This window comes from Pungitius pungitius, chromosome 1, assembly GCF_949316345.1.
Source record: "Pungitius pungitius chromosome 1, fPunPun2.1, whole genome shotgun sequence".
In the NCBI taxonomy this organism is placed as follows: domain Eukaryota; kingdom Metazoa; phylum Chordata; class Actinopteri; order Perciformes; family Gasterosteidae; genus Pungitius; species Pungitius pungitius.
This window is the reverse complement of record NC_084900.1, coordinates 16,308,295-16,328,724: the sequence shown is the minus strand read 5'-3', so window position 1 is coordinate 16,328,724 and position 20,430 is coordinate 16,308,295. Positions and strand designations below refer to the sequence as shown.

At 42.6% G+C, this 20,430-nt stretch overlaps 1 pseudogene; it reads left to right on the top strand.

Moving 5' to 3' along the window:
• Positions 1-377: 377 nt before the first annotated feature.
• On the top strand, positions 378-3,223 carry LOC119222064 (cytosolic sulfotransferase 3-like; annotated as a pseudogene).
• Positions 3,224-20,430: the final 17,207 nt, after the last annotated feature.

Sequence of the window (20,430 nt, the reverse complement as noted above, 5' to 3'; positions counted from 1 at the left end):
TGGGTTAGTTTAAAAATAAAGGAATAAGAGTTACACAAGTTGAAAAATTAAATTAAAAATAAAGTAAAGTGCACCAGCAAACATGTAAAAGTGTTGTCCTGGAGAGATGGCAGATTGCAGCCAATCACCCTCTCTGCAGTGCGGATGTCACACTGCAGCCTGCCCTTGTCCTTGGCTGTGGCTGCAGCGTACCACTTAGCGTAACAACCTCTGCTGGGCTTTGGTTATCAGTGGGTTATCTGCTGGGTGTTTCCATTGTGATAGAGAGGGACACCTGGCGAGGGTTTGTCCGGTGAAGAACTCCTCCACAAAGGAGGAGGGGATGGGTGAGAAGTTGGGTGAGGGGGTGGGGATTGTTGGAGGCGGTAAGTTTGGGGATGGGTGAGGCCCAGCTGGTCGGTCACTCTGCCACCAGCATCTCCTCAGGTGGGAGGGTCACCATCAGGTACGGGGTGAGGGAGTTCCTGCTGGCCACCAAAAATGAGAGGGCAGTGAGGCTGGAGGACTACTTCGCCGACATGCAGAAGTTTGCTTGCTCTGCCTGACATTACACCACCAAGAAGGGCGCTGGAGAGGCGCTGATCCATATCCTGTTTTGTTATCTGTTTTGGATTAATGATTGATTGCCGCCATTAAGGGAGGGTCAGCTTTACGACATCTGGGGTTTCCCTTACATTCCTTGGTCCTGGGGGGGTTTCTGCTGAGACAACACGGGTCCCTCTTCAAGGTGTATAAAGCTCCTGCTCTCCCCTTTCCTCTTTGTCAGATCTTCCTGCTCCTCTGAGGGAGAAGGAACAATCTCTCTTTTCAGCTTAATTGTAGTAGCTTGTGTTGTGTTGTACTTGTGTTGATGATTTTTGTAATCTTTATCATTTTTCTATATTCTACTCAAAGTTTAGGGTTTGACTCAGAGTTTGTTGATCCTCCTACTTAAAAAGGACCCCAGATGTCAACCATGATGACAATGACTCGATCCCTCGATCACAATGAGGGAGTTGAGCTTATGAGCTCTCAGCCAATAGAGAAGCAGGAGCAAAGGTCCTGATCTCAGGGTAATACCTGCATTTCACGCGGGAGGCATCAAACTGACTTCACTCCCAGCAGGGTGAGTGGACAACTTTGATTTAAACAAAATCATCCACCTCAGTCCACCTCAGTCTGTGCCAAAGTCTTTCTGGGAGCAGAACGTCAGGGTAAAAAAACATACCAATGTGCAATATAGTTACAAACCGCACGTATGATTATTACACAATGTTGCTTCCTCCTGTAGATAATCAACGTGTTTCGTAATGCAAAGGACAGTGCGGTGTCCTACTACCATTTTTGCCGCATGAGCAAAGGCATGCCCGAACCTGGAGACTGGAGCACCTTTCTACAGAACTTCATGGAAGGATAGGGTGAGTTTAATAGTAGTTCAAGTGGACGCGATGCACCAGATCTGATCAATTCCCGTATTACCACCTTATACATGTAATGACATGACTTCAGTGGTGTATGGATCCTGGCATGACCATGTGAAGGGCTGGTGGGAGAAGAAACTCACGTATCCAAATATTCACCATGTGTTCTATGAAGATCTGATTCAGGTGAGCTAAGGTGTGTTTGTATGTGATAGCCCTACAAACGGTCCTGTTTGTCATACACGTGTGACTAGTTGCTTTTTATAAATAGCAACTACCTTTAGAGAAATGTCTTTATGTCATTTTTACACTTAGCAAAGCCGTCCGGCGGGGCACACAGGACCCCCCCAACGTTTGACTCCCCTGAGACTCGAGTAGGAGTCTTAAGGAGTTTTAAAGAGAAGGGCCTGTGAGAACAACCAGTGAGGAACAGCAACATAATCATCATTTGTTGTTTGATTAGTCAGGATCAATCAAATAACTTATCACACGTGCTGCAGTGAGCTTTTCAGGTTGACACACGGATGGAGAGAGACAAGGAAGCAGCAGCAGGGAGAATTCAGTGATATATTTCCAAGGCGGTGGATTTCTGCAGGCAGGAAACAAGGGACGTGCAATCATGTTCAATGAGACGAAAGCATTTTTTTAGGTTAAGAAGAAACAACTAGGAGCAGTTAGGTTTAAGAGTTAGGAAAACTATCACCAGAAATCTCCAGGTAGCAGTCCTGTTTTTTGTTTTCTTAGGTAGAGATTTGGTACATGTAGTACAATTTCATTGAAATGTGCCTAATAATAAAGGTATCTTGAGAACTTGACGTTTAACAAAGCTGAGACTCTTTCTCTCTCCGCAGGACACTGGACAAGAGTTCGATAAACTCTGTTGCTTCCTTGATTTGTCTCCTTCTGCTGAGGAGAAAGAGAGTGACAACTGGAGTGAGGTTTGACAACATGAAATAAAACCAGATGGTGAATTATTCCACCATCCAAAGTTTAAACCAAAAGTTGTCTCCTTTCATGAGAAAGGGTACGTTGGAAAATGTCTACAGAGAAAGACGTTTCTTGGGAATATTATTTCTGTTTGCGGCTAAATCTGCTTATTTCTCTTTTCCTAAATCAATTGACTGAATGAATGTCTCCAGGGATGTCATGACCCTGGCTTCCTCTTCCCTCCTTGTCCCCTGTCTCCCTCTTGTGGTACTCTCAGGCAAACACCCCCTGCCCTTGCTCTCTCTCTCCCCTCATTATCCCTCACAGCTGATTGCCCTCTCGTCCTCATCATTGTCTCACCTGAAACCTCTTCCACCTGCTTCTTATTCCCTCCCTCTAGCCTTGTCTTGTTGTCGGATTATTCCATGAACGTAGACACACGCGTCAGCACTCTCGTCTCGTCTCGTCCTGTCCTGCACCGTCCGCGTGTTAGTGACTGTGTCTTTCCACAGAGTGCCCGACCGGCGCGCGCCCCCGGCAGCTCATCTGCTTCCACCTCTCTGCTTGACCCGGCTGGTAAACAGCACCCCGGGATCCCCGAACACTATCTTCATGGGAGTTATCCCTATGTTCCAGGTTTCTCCTGTCTGCTTCTGTTAAGTTTCCGGCTAACGCCAGAGGACTTTGAGTTTGTTCGTTATCGAGGACTGTTTCCCTTTGTTGATCATTAAAAGACTCTCTACTGCATCTCGCTCCTGGTTCTCCATCATTCCACATAACAAGGGAAGGTCGGTGACTGGAGGAATCACTTCACTTTTGTCCAGGAGGAGAAGTTCGATGAGGACTACCCACGGAAGATGAAGAATACTACACTGCAGTTTTGTTCTGATGTTTAGAGGCCTGTGCAGCCGCGTCATAAACCGGTATTGATTTGATCATTTAGAGTTAACTGAATCAGATGTGAAAATGATTATTGTTGGATTACCTTGAATGTATTATAACCAAAGTCCAAACTGATCATTTGATACTTACAAATGATTGTTGACTTAATCACTTAAACACAACTTTCTCTTGAATTCAATGAAGTTGTAGTAGTAAGTAACGTAATAAGTAACAAGGTGAACATTTAAGCTTTTTGGAGTAAATTGCATGACAATAACAACAGGTTAACTCTTGGACTCTAAGGCAAGACGACTTTAGGTTAAACATGAGACATTTGGCCGGATAACTACAAGTTATGAAGAGGTAATAAAAGTAAGTAGAACTTTCTGCTTCTGGGTTGTGGCTCAGTCAACACAGAACATAAAGGGAAAACAAGGATGTTCAAAAGCAGCTTAGTTCATGGACATGGTTGTCTTTTGCTTTATAGTGTTGAGTTCATTATTTGTTCATCTTCATTAAAATTAGGGCCGGGACTGATTTAGATTACGGAATTAGATTAATATTAAAAATATTGATCTAATTAATTAGAGGCTTTGTAATTAATTAATCGAAATTAATCGCATATATTATACATACAAATATTTGACCTGAGAACAGTGAGTGAGTATGTAAGTTATTATTTTAACAGGGATTTTTATTCCACCAATTCCAGTGTAGCTATAGCATTTTCAGAAATTCAGGTAGCCTATAGGTAAGTAGACCTTCTGTAAACTAGGTTTTTTTAAGTAGACCAATACTTTCAAGTACATTCAGAACATTAGTTATTTTTTCAGACGTGGACTTAGTTACCCTGGTCCTTAAACCAGTCATCTGGGGCAGTGTGGGTTGGGTGTGGGTCCTTGTACTCGGAGTCGGGCTAACGTCCACGCTAGCTGCTAATTTTTTTGCGTTGAGGTGATACTTGAGGCTCGATTTGCTGCGCTGATATGTGAATTCCTTGTTGCATAGCTTGCACACAACCATGCTCTTATCGACGCTTCCATCCGTGTGTTTATTATAATAAAATTTCCCATTCATGGGGCCACCCGACACGGTCTTGTCAGCTTCTTCGTTCATGTTCACTGTGGTTTGTTGTTGTCTGAAGTCATGGACGCTAGTTGGTGCTCCAGTATAATCGGTCCGCCGAAACTCATCCAGTGAGAAACGTTCCGCGGTGCAAAAAATAAGTGTAAAAATGCGTAAAAAATGTTTAATGTGTTATTTTTTGTGTAATTAATTAATCTTAATTAACGCGCTAAAGTCCCGACCCTAATTAAAATATATATAAAGTATTATATTATCCATTTTTCCTCCCTTCTTTCATGAAACACAGATAACCATCCCTCTCTGTTCAAGGCTGTGCCACAATTGGAGTTCACAGTCCCTCCCCCGGCGACTCGTAATCATTGTGTTATCTAAATGTTGTAGATTGTGTCGTTTTCAGAGAGGCAGTAAATGAACTGTGATTGAGGGGAGACACTCACAGTTAAATTTTGTAATCATGCCTGTTACTCAATCATCAAGTAGATAATTAATTCCTCTGTGTTTGACATTCATCCTGCAAATAACGTTTTTTTTAATGCTCACCTGGTGTTTGAGTTCTAAGGCGTGAACCCACAGGTGGGATTTGGTTCCGTCAAAAGTTCGGAGGCAATGGTGGGGACGAGTCCGCCTACAGATGGGAGTCTGACCACCTGGTGACGTGGTGCAGCCAGAACAACCTGGAGCTCAACGCCCTGAAGACAGTGGAGATGGTCGTGGACTTCAGGAACCTGTAACCACTGTGGATTCCTTCCGTTTCCTGGGCTCCATCATCACCCAGGACCTCAAGTGGGAGCTGAACATAGGCTCAGCAGAGGATGTTCTTCCTGAGGCAGCTGAAGAAGTTCAACCTGCCAAAGACGATGATGGTGCACTTCTACACGGCCATCATCGAGTCCATCCTCTGCTCCTCCATCACCATCTGGTACTCTGCAATTTGCCATCTCTTCAGGACTTGTTCGCTTCCAGGACTTTGAAGCGGGGCAGAAAGATTGTAGCCGACCCCTCCCACCCCGGACATGAACTGTTTGTGCCCCTTCCATCCGGCAGGAGGCTGAGGTCCATCAGGACTAAGACCTCTCGCCACACGAACAGTTTCTTCCCTTCGGCCGTCAGGCTCATCAACAGAGCCCGGGTCCCCCCTGACTGACTCTCACTCCCATGTACATTCACTTTGTCACTTGTTACTTGTCACTTTGTTTAGCTGGTGCCCTTAATCTTTTTTCTTTTTTTTTTTACTTTCTTTCTCAACTTACTAACCCTTCGCATATATTGTATTATACTTTTATTTCACTTTCATCTTATTGCTGCACTACGTTGTCATTATTGTACTGTCTTCCATCATGCACCAACCGCCAAGTCGAATTCCATGTATGTCTAACATATAATGGCAATAAACGTTTCCTGAACAGGGATCGGTCAGGTCAGTGAGGGATTTCAGATTCCACCATCAGATGGAGCCAGGAGGGAGTCATGTGATGCTTTGGAGCAGAAAGGAATTCACGAGGGAGGAGCTGGGCTCAAATGTGCAGCCAATGACATACGACACTGCTTAGAGCTGAAAGTTTATTGATGGGTGAAAAGATTAAACATTACAAAATGTATTCAACACAAACAGCTGAAGAAAAAATAAAAACAGCACCTGTTAAAACTCTTGAAGATAAACTTAAATGTTAAAGAAATATGTTGTCCAATAACAGATTAAATGTCTAATAAATGCGCAGAACCATTTTTAATCAGAAATAAAATAAGATGACTTTATATTGAATCATATCACCAATGTACTGAAGCTAAAAGAAACTTTTTTTTTTTGCTTTTCAATCTTTTTTCATTCTTTGTAATGTTGCTTTGCACTTCAGGGCCACCGTAAAAAAACAACACTCAACACCAACATTCGAATAAGTAGAGTCGAAGTAGTAAATCAACCTTTTTTACCAAGTAAAACAAGACATATGTTATTTCCTTTAAATTATGTTAAATGGCTGTTTTCCCAACTCTCTGAAGGAGGAGAGAGTTAACCCACTCCTGAAGAAACCCCCCCTCAACCCTTCTGAAGAAAACAACTACAGGCCGCTATCTCATCTTCCCTTTCTGTCCAAAACTATTGAACGAGCTATCTTTAACCAACTCTTTTCTTCCCCGGAAAAAACTCTCCCACTCAGGACCTGACTGTTAATATCACAGCGACAACACCATCCTGTAGATACACGCTCTACAACATCAGGAGGATACGAGCCCTTCTCACTCAGAAGGCGGCGGAGGTACTGATTCAGGCTCTTGTCTTCTCCTGCCTTGACTACTGTAACTCTCCTGGCAGGTCTCCCTGCTACCGCCTTTCGACCACTGCAGCTTATCCAGAATGCAGCAGCTCGACTGGTCTTTAACCTTCCGAAATACTCCCACACCACTTCTCCGTTCTCTTCACTGGTTACCAGTGGCTGCCCGCATCCAGTTCAAAACATTGGTACTCACGTACCAATGGATTGGGTCCAGTCTACATCCAGGACATGGTGAAATCCTACAAACCAACCCGCACACTCCGCTCTGCATCTGCTGAGCTGCTTGTACCTCCCTCACTGAGAGAAAAGCACTCAGCAAGATCACAACTCTTTGCTGTCCTGGCTCCTAAATGGTGGAATGAGCTCTCTGACGACACCAGGACCGCAGAGAGCCTCTACATCTTCTGCCAAAAACTCAAGACACACCTCTTTAGACTCTACCTTGAATAAAACACTAACAAACTGAAGCACTAACAAATGGTAGCACTTAAGTGCCATTAAAAGTACAATTTATCTATAACATGTTTTGAAACTGCTTATTTGATGAAAATTGTACTTTCTTGTTACTTGTTCTTCTGAGTTTGTATCTCTATGTGGAAATGCACTTATTGTAAGTCGCTTTGGATAAAAGCGTCAGCTAAATGACATGTAATGTAATGTAAAATATCTGCTCATGGGTTAACTGCAAAATACTTTCTCATAATAATAGTAAAAGAAGAAGTTCACTCAATAATTACTCAAAAAAACAAAGATGTGGTTATTCATGTCGTCATCCGTTCCCCTGGTTCTGTTCATGCAGATGTTTTATTCATCTGATTAAAGAGAGAAGGAAAATAGATTAAATGTTATTTAAGAGTAACAGGTGTAAGTGTTGTGTTTGACCTTTGCTGACTGCTTGTAGTAATACGCAAGTACTCTCAGATTGTACTACATTGTCTGTTGTACTTAAAGTACCTGCAGCTGGTTACATCCACATTTTGGTAATCTCTCTCCTCTGGTTCATCATTCGTCCCTGTTAGAAGGATCAGATGAATGCATGAAGAGACACTTTATTCTCCTTTATTAAAGCTCTGCTGGCCTCCAAAAGTATCTCAACTACTGCAGGTTGTTCCCTTATAGAAGTGTTCACATTAGCTATCAATTTCTGTGACATCATCGATACACTTTGTCTTTAATTTAAAGGTTGGTAAACCAGTCACTTGATCATTTGATTCTAGTATTTAACAGCTGTGTGATGAACACACAGGATGTACTGCACCATGTTCAGGTTCTTCAGAGCCTCTGAGTGTTTCATAGACACAAGAACCACCTGCAGAGCAGTGAGGATAAAGACAAGGTCATATCAATCTGTTGAACCACGTTGTATGAATTATATAATCTTGTCCAACAGATAACCAGAAATGGAAATGTTAGGAAGAACTTATTATTAAATAAAAAAGGATTAAAGCTGACCAGGAAGAAGAAAAGCGTAATGCCCATCTTGAGTTTCACCCTGGTTGATCATGTGGTCTGTAGCTGGGCTCTGATTGGTCCTCTGAGACCTTGTGGGTCCAAAACATGAAGTAAATACAGAGGATTTAATGAGGAACATGTAAAGTCCTGCTGCCATGTTCAGAGTGAGAGAAGAGAGGCTTGTACCAACCTGCTGAGGCTTGAAGCTGAAGAAAAAGGTTTCACATTGATCATTAATTAGTGTGTGTAATAATATCTGTGACTTTGACTTATTTCAGTGAAATCAGTCTCATATCAGAAGGAAAAGATCTCACCTTTTGACTTTCTGTAGCGACACAGAAACAGCAGCAGGAGAATAATCAGTAAAACTCCAGAAACCAGACCAACAACCAACAGCACGGGAAACACAGAAAGTGGTGCTGGTTCTTCAGGATCTACACACAATTACACAACAACCATGAAGAGATACACAAGTAATAATAATAATGACATTTTATTTTTAACACACTCCTCATCAAAAGATCTCAGAGTGTCACAGAGCCAGAAAAACATAGTTAAACAAAGTAATAGCAGGTAAAAACATAGGTACTAATGTACACACTCAAACACACAAACATGAAACCTTGATCACATACTATTCACCTTTCACTGCTGCTCATGTTACATTTTAATATTATGTGTTTTTACTGAACATAAACATTTCTAAAACTATATTGTCTCACACAAACAAATAGTTGATTTTAAGATAACTTCTAATACAGTAAAACCTTTTCTAACTCAGACTGTAACACATGTTACTAAACTCATACTCACATTTCACTGACAACCAGCTCTCTGCTGAGGTCAAAGTCTCCAAACCTCGAGGTGATTTCCTTCCTCTACATTTATAAAAGCCTTCATCTGACTTAGTAACTGCAGAGATAAGCAGCTCCCCTCTGACAGAATTTGGGACGAGTTTGTCATTTTTATAGAAATCCACATTATAAAGAAGGTTTTCTGTCCTCAACTTGCAGCCAAGAGTGACCGAATGTCCCTCAGTCACAGGACGGACAGGACTCACCAGGATGACATCACCACCTGTAAAGAGACCAGAGGACAGGAAGTCAAACAAGCTGATGTCCAATGACCAGAAGACATTTATAGTTTACATTTGTTATTCACATTCATACAGCAGCTGAGTGAATAGCTGCATTTCATGGATGAAAGAGACGGCCCTTTGGTGACGTACATGCTCACAGTTACATCTTTAATTAATGCTCAATATTTAAGGAGACAAATGTCCACTTAGTGGCAGTCAGCTACAGAATGGTCTAAAGGGGACAAACTGAGGCAGATAACTCTACAGGTCCGCTGGTTTAAAGTCAATGGTGGATGTCTATGGTCGACTACTAGACCTTCAGATATAGATGAGATTTGACTATGTATCTTTTCTTTGAAACAATCAACCTGTTGTTTCCTTACAATGGGGTGAGTGGTCAGCGCAGCCGCACTAACGAGGGAGTATTCAACTAGAGTTTGGGTGAAGCGTCGAAAATGAGCAGGACAAAGACAAGGGAGACTTTCGTGGGAGCCTTTGTGGCGGCAAGTGCGCCCCCTTTTCATGCAAATTTTGAATGTGTTTTACCCCTGTACCTGTCCGAATCTCTTCCCGCAGACACTACCGCCCGGGGTCAAGGTCTGCGCTTTATCGTAACTTCTCCTCTCTTACCTACCCCACCCGCTCCACACATGTCCAACAGCTCGTCACAGGAGGCCCCTGGAACTGCCAGTCAGCTACTCGCAAGGCAGACTTCATCTACGGCTTTGCTTTCCAGCAGTCGCTCGACTTCCTCGCTCTTACTGAGACCTGAATCACACCGGACAACACATCCACCCCAGGTGCTCTCTCCTCTGCCTTCTCCTTCAGCCACATACCCAGACCCTCTGACAGGGGTGGTGGCACAGGTTTACTCATTTTGTCCAAATGGATCTTTTCTCTTCACCCTTTGTCATCCTCCACCCCACTGTTTGGAAAATATTCTCCTACCCAGGACCTGACGGTTATCTTTGACTGCTAGGAACCTCGTTGTGACACTTGACAGCCAACTCTCCTTGAGTCCCATCACGGTGGCACATGTACTGATTCAGGCTCTTGTCTTCTCCCGCATTGACTATTGTAAATCTCTCCTGGCAGCTCTCCTTGCTACCGCAATTCAACCACTTCAGCTCGTTCAGAATGCAGCAGCTCGACTGGTCTTTAACCCTTGCTAAATTCTTCCACACTACTCCACTTCTTCACTGGTTACCAGTGGCTGCCCGCATCCAGTTCAAAACATTGGTTCTCACGTACCATGCTGTGAATGGATGAGGTCCAGTCTACCTCCAGGACATGGTGAAACCCTACATCACAACCCACACACTCCAGCTCTACTACTGCCAAGCTGCTTGTTCCTCCCTCTCTGAGAGAAAAGCACTCGGCGAGATCACAACTCTTTGCTGTCCTGGCTCCTAAATAATGGAAGGAGCTCTCTGATGACATCAGGACTGCAGAGAGCCTTCACATCTTCACACTAAAGACACACCTTTTCAGACTATACTTTGACTAAAAACACATTCAACAAATTGAGCTTGAATTGTACTTATAATGGCTTATCTATAACAAGCTGTAAAACTGCTTATTTGATGAAATTGCACTTTCTTGTTCTTCCTTTGTATCCCTATGGTTTGAATACACTTGTTGTAAGTTGCTTTGGATGAAATGATGTAAAGAGGAAAGCAAACCACAAAGACATTTTGCATAATACAGAGAAAAGATACTGCAACAACCTAAGAGTGTTGAATCCTTTGTTAAAATAAATACTGAGTTAAACACATCATGAAGTCACCTTAAAAATGTCAGCACTCTGTAATAAGATGTGTAAATACTTTAACCTTTAAATGCATATAAACTCACTGTGTATAGTGATGTTGGCTGCATTGCTGAACTCTGTTCCAGACTCACACCAGTACACTCCACTACTCGCTATAGCGTCGGTGTTGCATGTGGATCCAGTCATTTTCCCCATGATATAACAGGGAAACACAAAGCCATCTTCATTAGCCCTCATCACTCTCCACTCAATAGAGTTTCCCTCACAGCTCAGTGACAGTGACTCTGTCCTGAAGTGCTGCAGTCTGTGAGGACTCACTGTGAGAGACGCTGCTGGATTCACACCTGAAGACACATCATTAGGAGACACACACAGGACAAACAATGTCAACACAAAAAGGACATTTATTCCCTTGTGCAAGAATATAAAAGTCTGAACAAACTCACCTCCAGACCAGACAAACTTCACATCACTATACGGAGTGTAAAACACAGGATCTCCTCTTCCAGCTCTGCACACATATCCTGCTGTCTGTGTCTGTCCATGAAGAATGTAGGAACCCTGTTCAGTCCCATTGGTGCTACCAGGGAGAAGCTCATCGGTGTAGTAATAGGAGACGAATGGCTGCTCTGGAACAGCTTTATACCAGAAGAACCTCCATCCTGCAGACGGAGGTCCAACAATGCAGGTCAGAGTCACTGAGTCTCCAGGACTCGTCCATGATGGAAACACTGTGAGGACAGGCTGAGGGACACCTGTTGGAAAGAGGTTTCACAGAATAAAGACGTGTTATGATGAGTCCTTGGTGGATTACTTTCACTGCTGATGTCCTCCATCTTTTTATCCGTCTTCAATTGTGTTAAACAGGTGTTTGGGGACAATGTCTTTAAACATAGTCACTAATCTTACATTTCAAATATTCTATTTGAGATCCCTTGTCCTTAAATCTGCACTTGTAAGAGCTCCCATCAGACATCAGAGAAATGGTGATTTCTTCTTTTGCACTCTCACTCAGTCCCTTTCCTCCTACTCACAAAGCTGGCAATCACCTTGACTACATCTTCACTAGAAACTGTTCTACCACTAACTTTACTGTAACTCCACCTCACGTCTCTGATCACTTCTGGCTGTCATTCATAAACAGATTTTTAGTCATTTCCTGGTCTTGCTTGGCAGTTTTTCCTCATTCCTCATCAACATCTGAGTTCAATTCTTAAGAACAAGCAGGCCATTCTATGCGTCCTAATCTATAGACCTCCAAATCTTAATTCTGGTTTTTCTTCAGGAATTATCAGACCTCTTTTCCTTCATTATGGTTCCTTATGATTGAGTTCTTATTCTTGGTCATTTAAAAATCCATTTCTTCTCTCCCACTTCCTTGCTTGTTTCAGAGTTCAACAAACTCTTAGACTATTTTAATATCACCCAATTTGTGAATCAACCAAGCAACAACAAGAAACACACATTAGACCTTGTGCTCTTTTGTGTGGAAAACGTGATTCTTTGTGATTTTGCAGTCTCTGATCACAAGGCAGTGTTTTTCCAGGTCCAAATCCTCTCTCTTGGGCTCAAACTCCGCAAAATGATTTGCTTCCGCCCGTTGACTGCTCTCTCTATTCCTCGATCATGCAGTGCTTTTACTGATTCACAGTGTAGTTCTAATGACAAACATTTTGGCCTCTCTGTAGAAGAGCTTGTGAGCTCTTTGAAACAGTCCCACTTTATAATAACATAAGTAAATACTTCAGATATAAAAACCTTTAAATGGATATAAACTCACCGTGTATAGTGATGTTGGCTGCATTGCTAAACTCTGTTCCAGACTCACACCAGTACACTCCACTACTCGCTATAGCGTCGGTGTTGCATGTGGATCCAGTCATTTTCCCTCTGATATAACAGGGAAACACGCGGCCATCTTCATCAGCCCTCATCACTCTCCACTCAGTAGAGGTTCCCTCACAGCTCAGTGACAGTGACTCATTGCTGAAGTGCTGCAGTCTGTGAGGACTCACTGTGAGAGACGCTGCTGGATTCACACCTGAAGACACATCATTAGGAGACACACACAGGACAAACAATGTCAACACAAAAAGGACATTTATTCCCATGTGCAAGAATATAAAAGTCAGAACAAACTCACCTCCAGACCAGACGAACTTCACATCACTATACAGAGTGTAAATGACAGGATCTCCTCTTCCAGCTCTGCACACATATCCTGCTGTCTGTGTCTGTCCATGAAGAATGTAGGAACCCAGTTCAGTCCCAGTGGTGCTACCAGGAAGAAGATCATAGGTGTAGTAATAGGAGACGAATGGCTGCTCTGGAACAGCTTTATACCAGAAGAACCTCCATCCTGCAGATGGAGGTCCAACAATGCAGGTCAGAGTCACTGAGTCTCCAGGACTCGGCCATGATGGAAACACTGTGAGGACAGGCTGAGGGACACCTGTTGGAAAGAGGTTTCACAGAATAAAGACGTGTTATGATGAGTCCTTGGTGGATTACTTTCACTGCTGAGTTCCTCCATCTTTTTATCTGTCTTCAACTGTGTTAAACAGGTGTTTGGGGACAATGTCTTTAAACATAGTCACTAATCTTACATTTCAAATATTCTATTTTAGATTATTTGTCCTTAAATCTGCACTTGTAACAGCTCCCATCAGACATCAGAGAAATGGTGATTTCATGTGTGTTTTGATGGTTTGTGTCCATCTCAATAAGTGTTTTGTCTTTGTAGAAGTCAGCATTCTTCTCCTTTCTCTGGTCTCCATGTCTACAGTGAAGAGTCACTGATTCTCCCTTATACAAGGAGGACACAGGAGTTAAAGAATCACATCTTTGTCTGGGTAATAATTAGTTCTTTGCTTTACAAAATCAGTTTAAATAAATGAACACTGATACAATATATCAGGGATTTGTGTCCTACATAGTTATAATTTAGCATAAAGTTGCAGACAGAAGATGTCTTAATAATAATAAATAATATAAGACGGGTCGATGAACTCCAGCGCTCTGATTGGTTGAGAGTGAGTCACGAGGGGTTCACTATTGAACGATAATGTTCAGTTTCTGTTCACATTGACCCGAGCGTTCCATATCACTCCGCACTTAAAGTAACAGGTTAGATTTTGCGGGACGGTTAGCTGACATTTTAGCTTTTAGCGCGGTTGCAATCGCCGGAAACCCCCCATAAAAGTTATCGTTTTGAGGCAATGCGAGCTTTCGCAACAAAGACTGATGAAATACGATACAAAACGTTTGATGGTGTGAAATTTGTGTCCCAATTTGTGTTTTCATTTTTATTTTTTATTTTTATTCTTTTTCTAGTAAAACAAATGCAGTATTGATGCAAGAAATAACGCTATATAAGGCAAAATGTCAACTAAGGAATGAAAAGGTACAAGTGAGAATACAAAAACTAATGGCCTCCACACCGCCCGAAACGAAACCACAGAGACATCCTGTGTAGCAATTCAAACAAGGTTTCAGGGTACAGGGGAAGTAGTCCGTACTGTGACAACTTGAAAGTGATCACCAGCTTCAAAACAGCTGTTCTGGTGCGGTGGACCCGCCTCCTTTTTTTTGGGATAATGAGCTTACGTGGCCCGGGGTACAAAGGGGAAGCACTTCCTGGTGTTCAGAAGACAATCAGTGGAGTGTACTGGAGGGAAGGACACGCAGAGGGACGTAGGGGCTTTCATTCACGGCTCCGTCGACGCACTGAACGGACTCGCACCCCGGGGCCGGACCGAAGGAGAGCGGCTCGTTTCCTGGGAGACTGGAGGAGCTCAGCCTGCTGCAGCCAGGTCACGCCGGGGACAGAGGAGCAAAAACCCGGACCGGATTAGCCGACGGCGTGTCCCGAGCGGCGTCCAAACCCCAGCAAAACCCGGACCGGATTCATAGACTGGCTGACTCGCGTCACCGTGTGAGTCTATAAAGTTTTTCTTTTTCGGTTCCGTGGATATTTTTGCAAATATATGAACTATTGAAAGGTTTTTCCCTTTTTGGATTTCTCCTCTTTTTGGAAGGTGGACAGTGCGTTTTTTTGTTATGCCTTGCTTGTTTTTTCTTTTTGTGTAAATATATGAACTATTGAAAGGTTTTCCCTTTTTGGATTCCTCCTCTTTTTGGAGAGTGGACCGTGCGTTTTTCTTCGTTATACTTGCTTGTTCTTTCTTTTTGTGTAAATATACGAACTATTGAACGAAATCTTGGGCTATGTGTTGTACTTTGTTGGTGTTATTTGTGTGATTGTTCAATGGTTTGAGGGCGTACATTTTAAATGTACGCGCTTGTGGGAGTTTTGACGGAGATCCCTACAACTAAACTACAACTTAGCCTTAGTTCCGACACCTTATCTTATATGTCAGGAGAGAGACCTGGCTGGCACCCCAGAAACAATTAACCAAACCAAAAACAATAAAACGGATCTCGACAGACTGTCACAGTACGACCATATAAGGTAGAATCATTGTTGCTATGGTTTTTTAAAAACCTTCTTTGGAACATTTGCAGGGGGCTGAGGGAGTGGGAAAATATAAAAGAGGTCACAGTTTGACAGCAGAAAGACTCTCTGACGGTCTCCTGAGCGAATTGCTCACGTATCTTTGTCTTCTAAATGAATGTTAACTTTTTTTTAACTTTAATTGATTGACATGTCGGATTCTTCTCATTAACCAACTCGGGGGGGGGAGGGGGATCGTGAATCCCAACAATTGCTACTGTTTTGTGCTGAAAGGCAGCTATTTACTTACCATTTATAATTTCGCTGGTAGCAGTGTTATAAAAGCAATAAGGTACTCGAGGCACTGCTTTATCTTCAATAATGTAACTGTTCGAGGGCTGCGCGTTGGGCCTAAATACACCCTCGAACTGTTACATTATTGAACGATAAAGTACAGCCTCTCGTACCTTATTGCTTTATTAAAACACAGGCAGATGAAATCCCGCGTTCTGATTGGTTGAGAGCGGAGTCACAGGGATGCATTATTCAGCGATAATGTACAGTTTCTGTTCACATTGACCCAAGCGTTCCACATCACTGCGCACTCACAGTAACAGATTAGATGCGACCGTTAGTTGACATTTGAGCTTTTTAGCTCGGTAGCGATCGCCGGAAACCCCCCATAAAAATGATCGTTTTGAGGCAATGCGAGCTTTCGCAACTGGATGTGTGGACATCATGAATGAACGAGATGGTGCGGGACACAATGCTGTTTACATGTTCGTACGGGGACTATTTTTCCTCTAGACTGATGAAATGTGAGACAAAACGTTTAGTGGCTACAACTATTTGTGCTGAAAAGCAGCTATTTACTTACTATTTATAATTTCGCCGGTAACCGTGTTATAAAAGCAATAAGCTACTTGAGGCTGTACTTTATCTTCAATAATGTAACAATTTGAAATTGTAGTTAGTCCCGACGCGCAGCTAAGTGCCGGCAACCCCCGAACTGTATTGGACAATAAAGTACAGCCTCAAGTACCTTATTGCTTTAATAAAAGATTCACTGAGTAATGACTACTTTCACTTTCACCTAAAGGAGGCGCCACACTCTGCTCATGTGTTTCATAATTTGTCAATAGCAAAAGAATATGGGATGGTTTGTCTTAACTCTGTCCATCTTTCTTTTCTTTGAAATTATCAATATTATCTGATAATTGATACATTTAAACAAGATTGGCTAATTAAACAGCATCAGTGTCTACTTTCTCTCCACAATATATTACATTAGTACGGTGGCCGAGAAGGTTCAGACAAATACAAAAGCCACAACACAACCGCAAGTTGGTTGTATTGTGGCTTTTGTATTTGTCTAAACCTTCTCGGCCACCGTACATTAGCAGTCCATCAACCAGGTTTATTAAATCAACACGTCTCATTAATAGAAAAGTGCTAACGAACTTGTCGTGATGGTAAAACTTTGATCACATACCTGATACAGTTAGGGAGACTTTATTACTTTCTCTTGTAACATCTGGACAGATCTTTTGATGAGCAACAAACTGATATTCACCACTATCTCCTCTAGTTAGAGATGATGATTTATGATCTATTTACTGTTCTGTTGGTGATAAAGAAATGATCTACTAAGTGAGTAATTTCAGTCAGTGTCGTTTCCTTCCCTTGAGTCACATATGAAGGTAACTTCCTCTCAAGTAAATAACGTGGACCAGTTTGGCTCAATATGCAGCAAAGCATTCAGAAATAAACACAACATGCAAAGAATAAATCTTGTCTTCTTTCTTGTATTAATCATAAATTCATTAAAGAGAAAATAAATATTTAATGTAAAATAGAGGCAGAAAGTGTTGAATCGTCTTGAGTGAATTTATCAGAATAAAGAAAGTTGTATAAAAACCTTGAGCGTGTCCACAGTAGAGGAGAATATTCAGCGCTAAAATAAAGTGAGAAACATCATCAAGCATCATCAAACTGACAGAAACTATTAACTTCTGGCCTTTAAAAAGTTGTATCTATGAAAACTATGATTTAAAGAGAGAAAGTACTCACAGAAAAGCCCCAACACAGCAAACAAAGTGCGTCCCATCCTCACGTCCACTCTGACACTCTGACTCTCTGCTTGTGAGAAACACTTCTGCTTTGAGTCAAGAGACAGATTGAAAGGTGTGAATCATCCAGAGAAATGTGGAAATGAAGAGAGAACAGATGAGAGGTATTCTCTAACTTCTGCTTTTGCTGATGTGAGGCATTCTGGGAAGCCTCTTTCATCACAACTGAACTGTAGAATGTAAATTTGAGTCAAAATAACATTTTGTATTCATTTTCTTATGGGTTTTTTCTCTTACTTGTATTTTGCAATAGAAAAATAAAAACTCATTCAATTATACATTTAGAGAAGGATATAAATCGGCAGTAAAACGATTAAAACACATTAAAAGAAGACTGTTAAGTCTCTCACAATCCTCATTGCATAAGACGAAATGGAGATGTGAATTTCCACCAACTCTTTAGTTCCTCATTTGCAACAACGTGTTGAGAGAAAACAATTCACTTTTACTAATTATATATATATATAATTAGTAAAAGTGGATTGTTATATATACATATTATAACTAAATGGTACAACATACAAAAGCAATTACACACCTCTTGACACTTAGTGTAGGATGATGTAACTACTTGAGGTGACACTTAATAAACTCCAGTGCAATATGATTAACACATAAACCGCCTGCTTGTGAATCTGTATTGCGGCAATCAAGAGGGGGAAACCAAGCACAGGAGGCGCCCGTTATTTGACCGTGTTATTAAAAGGACCCTTTTTGTCATATATATACTGCCTCCTGTTTCATACCTGAATAGCTGGCCTCCCTTCTCCCGGGTTGACAAAAAATAAACAACAAACATTTCATATACTGACTAATTTAATCCTGTTTGTTCTGGTAGTCGTGACATTGACATATTTTATCAACAGTGACTTTTATGTGGCCTTTTGGATTTTAGGTTCAAACTCCAAAAAAACACCTCACAGCTGAATGTTTTCACAAAAGAATCGGTTCTTGTGACGCTGATTGGAAAAAAAAGAGAAGCTAAATAAAAAATCTAACAAAACAAAAAGGGGGAATTAAATAATTGTTTTGATAAATTGTGCTTTAAGGAAAACTGCACCCAGAGTCTGAGGAAAAGAACCACAAGGCTTCTCAGAATAACTTTTATAATTATTGTTTCCCTTTAAACATAAAAGATGTGTTGCTGTTGGTTGTGTGATATTTGACATCATGTTTTAATTCTAAGATGTTCCAAAACTGCAAAAACAAATAATTTGAACTAATGTAGTAGACCTGTGCATTAGTGCACGTGATGAGGCCCTGAGCAGGTGGTTGATATTCAGTCGATGGGCAGCATCTTCATCCTCCTTCATCTGTTCTTTGTATTTAAAAAAGTAAAACATTTACTTTAACTAATTCTATGAGTATGCTCATCCAGTCTACATGTGTTTTGTGGATTTGGAGACGGCGTATGACCGGGTCCCCCGAGAGAAAATGTGGGAGGTGCTGCGGCAGTAAGTCAGAGTCGTTTCCGGTGGGGGTTGGCCTTCGCCGGGGCTCCGCCTTATCACCAATCTTGTTTGTGGTTTTCATGGACAGGATATCGAGGCGTAGTCGGGGGGAGGAGGGTCTACAGTTCGGGGGGCTGCAGATTTCATCGCTGCTTTTTGCAGAAGATGTAGTCCTGATGGCATCTGCCACCGATGGATTGCCTGCTCCGGCTAGGGAATGTGTCCTTACCGCAAGTAAAGGAGTTCAAGTACCTCTGGGTCTTGTTCACAAGTGAGGGTAAGATGGAGTGTCGGTATTGCACTCGCTTTACCGCACCGTTGTGACGAAAAAAGAGCTGAGCCAAAAGGCAAAGCTCTCAATCTACCCATCAATCTTCATTCCTACCCTCACCTATGGTCATGAAGGATGGGTCATGACCGAAAGAACTAGGTCACGGGTACAAACGGCCGAATTGCGTTTCCTCAAGGGGAGTGGCTGGCGTCTCCCTTAGAGATAGGGTGAGAAGCTCAGCCATTTGCGAGGAGCTCGGAGTAGATCCATTTGTCCTTTGCGTTGAAAGGAGCCAGTTGAGGTGGTTTGGGCTTCTGGTAAGGATGCCCCCTGGACGCCTCCCTTGGGATGTGTTCCAGGCACGTCTAGCTGGGAAGAGGTCCCGGGGAAGACCCAGGACTAGGTGGAGAGATTATATCTCTGCACTGGCCTTGTTGTGGGTTAGCTGCCATTTTCCACCATCCTGCGTGTTTCCATCTCCCCTTTCCCCTGTGTCTGTCTATGCTCCACCTGCAAGAGGGGTGGCCTTTCAGGCTGCACAGCTGAACCTCATCCTGCAATCACCCCGACAGCATTTAGACCCGGGCTGCTCACCTCTCCAGCGCCAGATCGTTGAATTCCACTACGTGGTAACGTTAGCCCCATAGGACGGCTCGCACTACCAAGACCACCCCAGTTGCTCTATCGATCTTTTGTCTGATCTCTGTTCTTCCACTACAGATCCAACTACCCACCTAGTCCTTCCCTGCTGTGCTGCCTGCCCCCCCAACCAGCCTGATGTCTCTATTTGGACTTCGCACCGAGTTGCCTGACCTGTACATTTAAGCTGATCATTAAACTACTTGAATCACCAGTTGGTGTCCTGTGTGGGATCTCTGCGTGCTGGGTGACATATAAAGTCATAACAGAACGATCTGGCCATGGACCCTGCAGAGATCCCACAGGCTGTTCAGGCGGATGGCACCCAATGGGCTCTCAATTCCCAAGGAATTTTGCTAGGCCAACATGACCAACTAATCCGCACCCTTCTGGAAAACAACCAACAGCTAATTGATCAGGTCACCAGGTTAACTGCCCAAGTAGATAACCTGTCTGTCCCTGATCCACACCCTCGCTCTACTCCTTCAGTCTCACCACCTGTTTCCCCAGCCATGGCGTCCGCTCCGTCTCACCACGAGCCTCCCATCAACTCACCTGAGCCCTTCGCTGGGGAGTTGGATAAATGCCGTGGATTTCTTCTACAGTGCGGGCTAATCT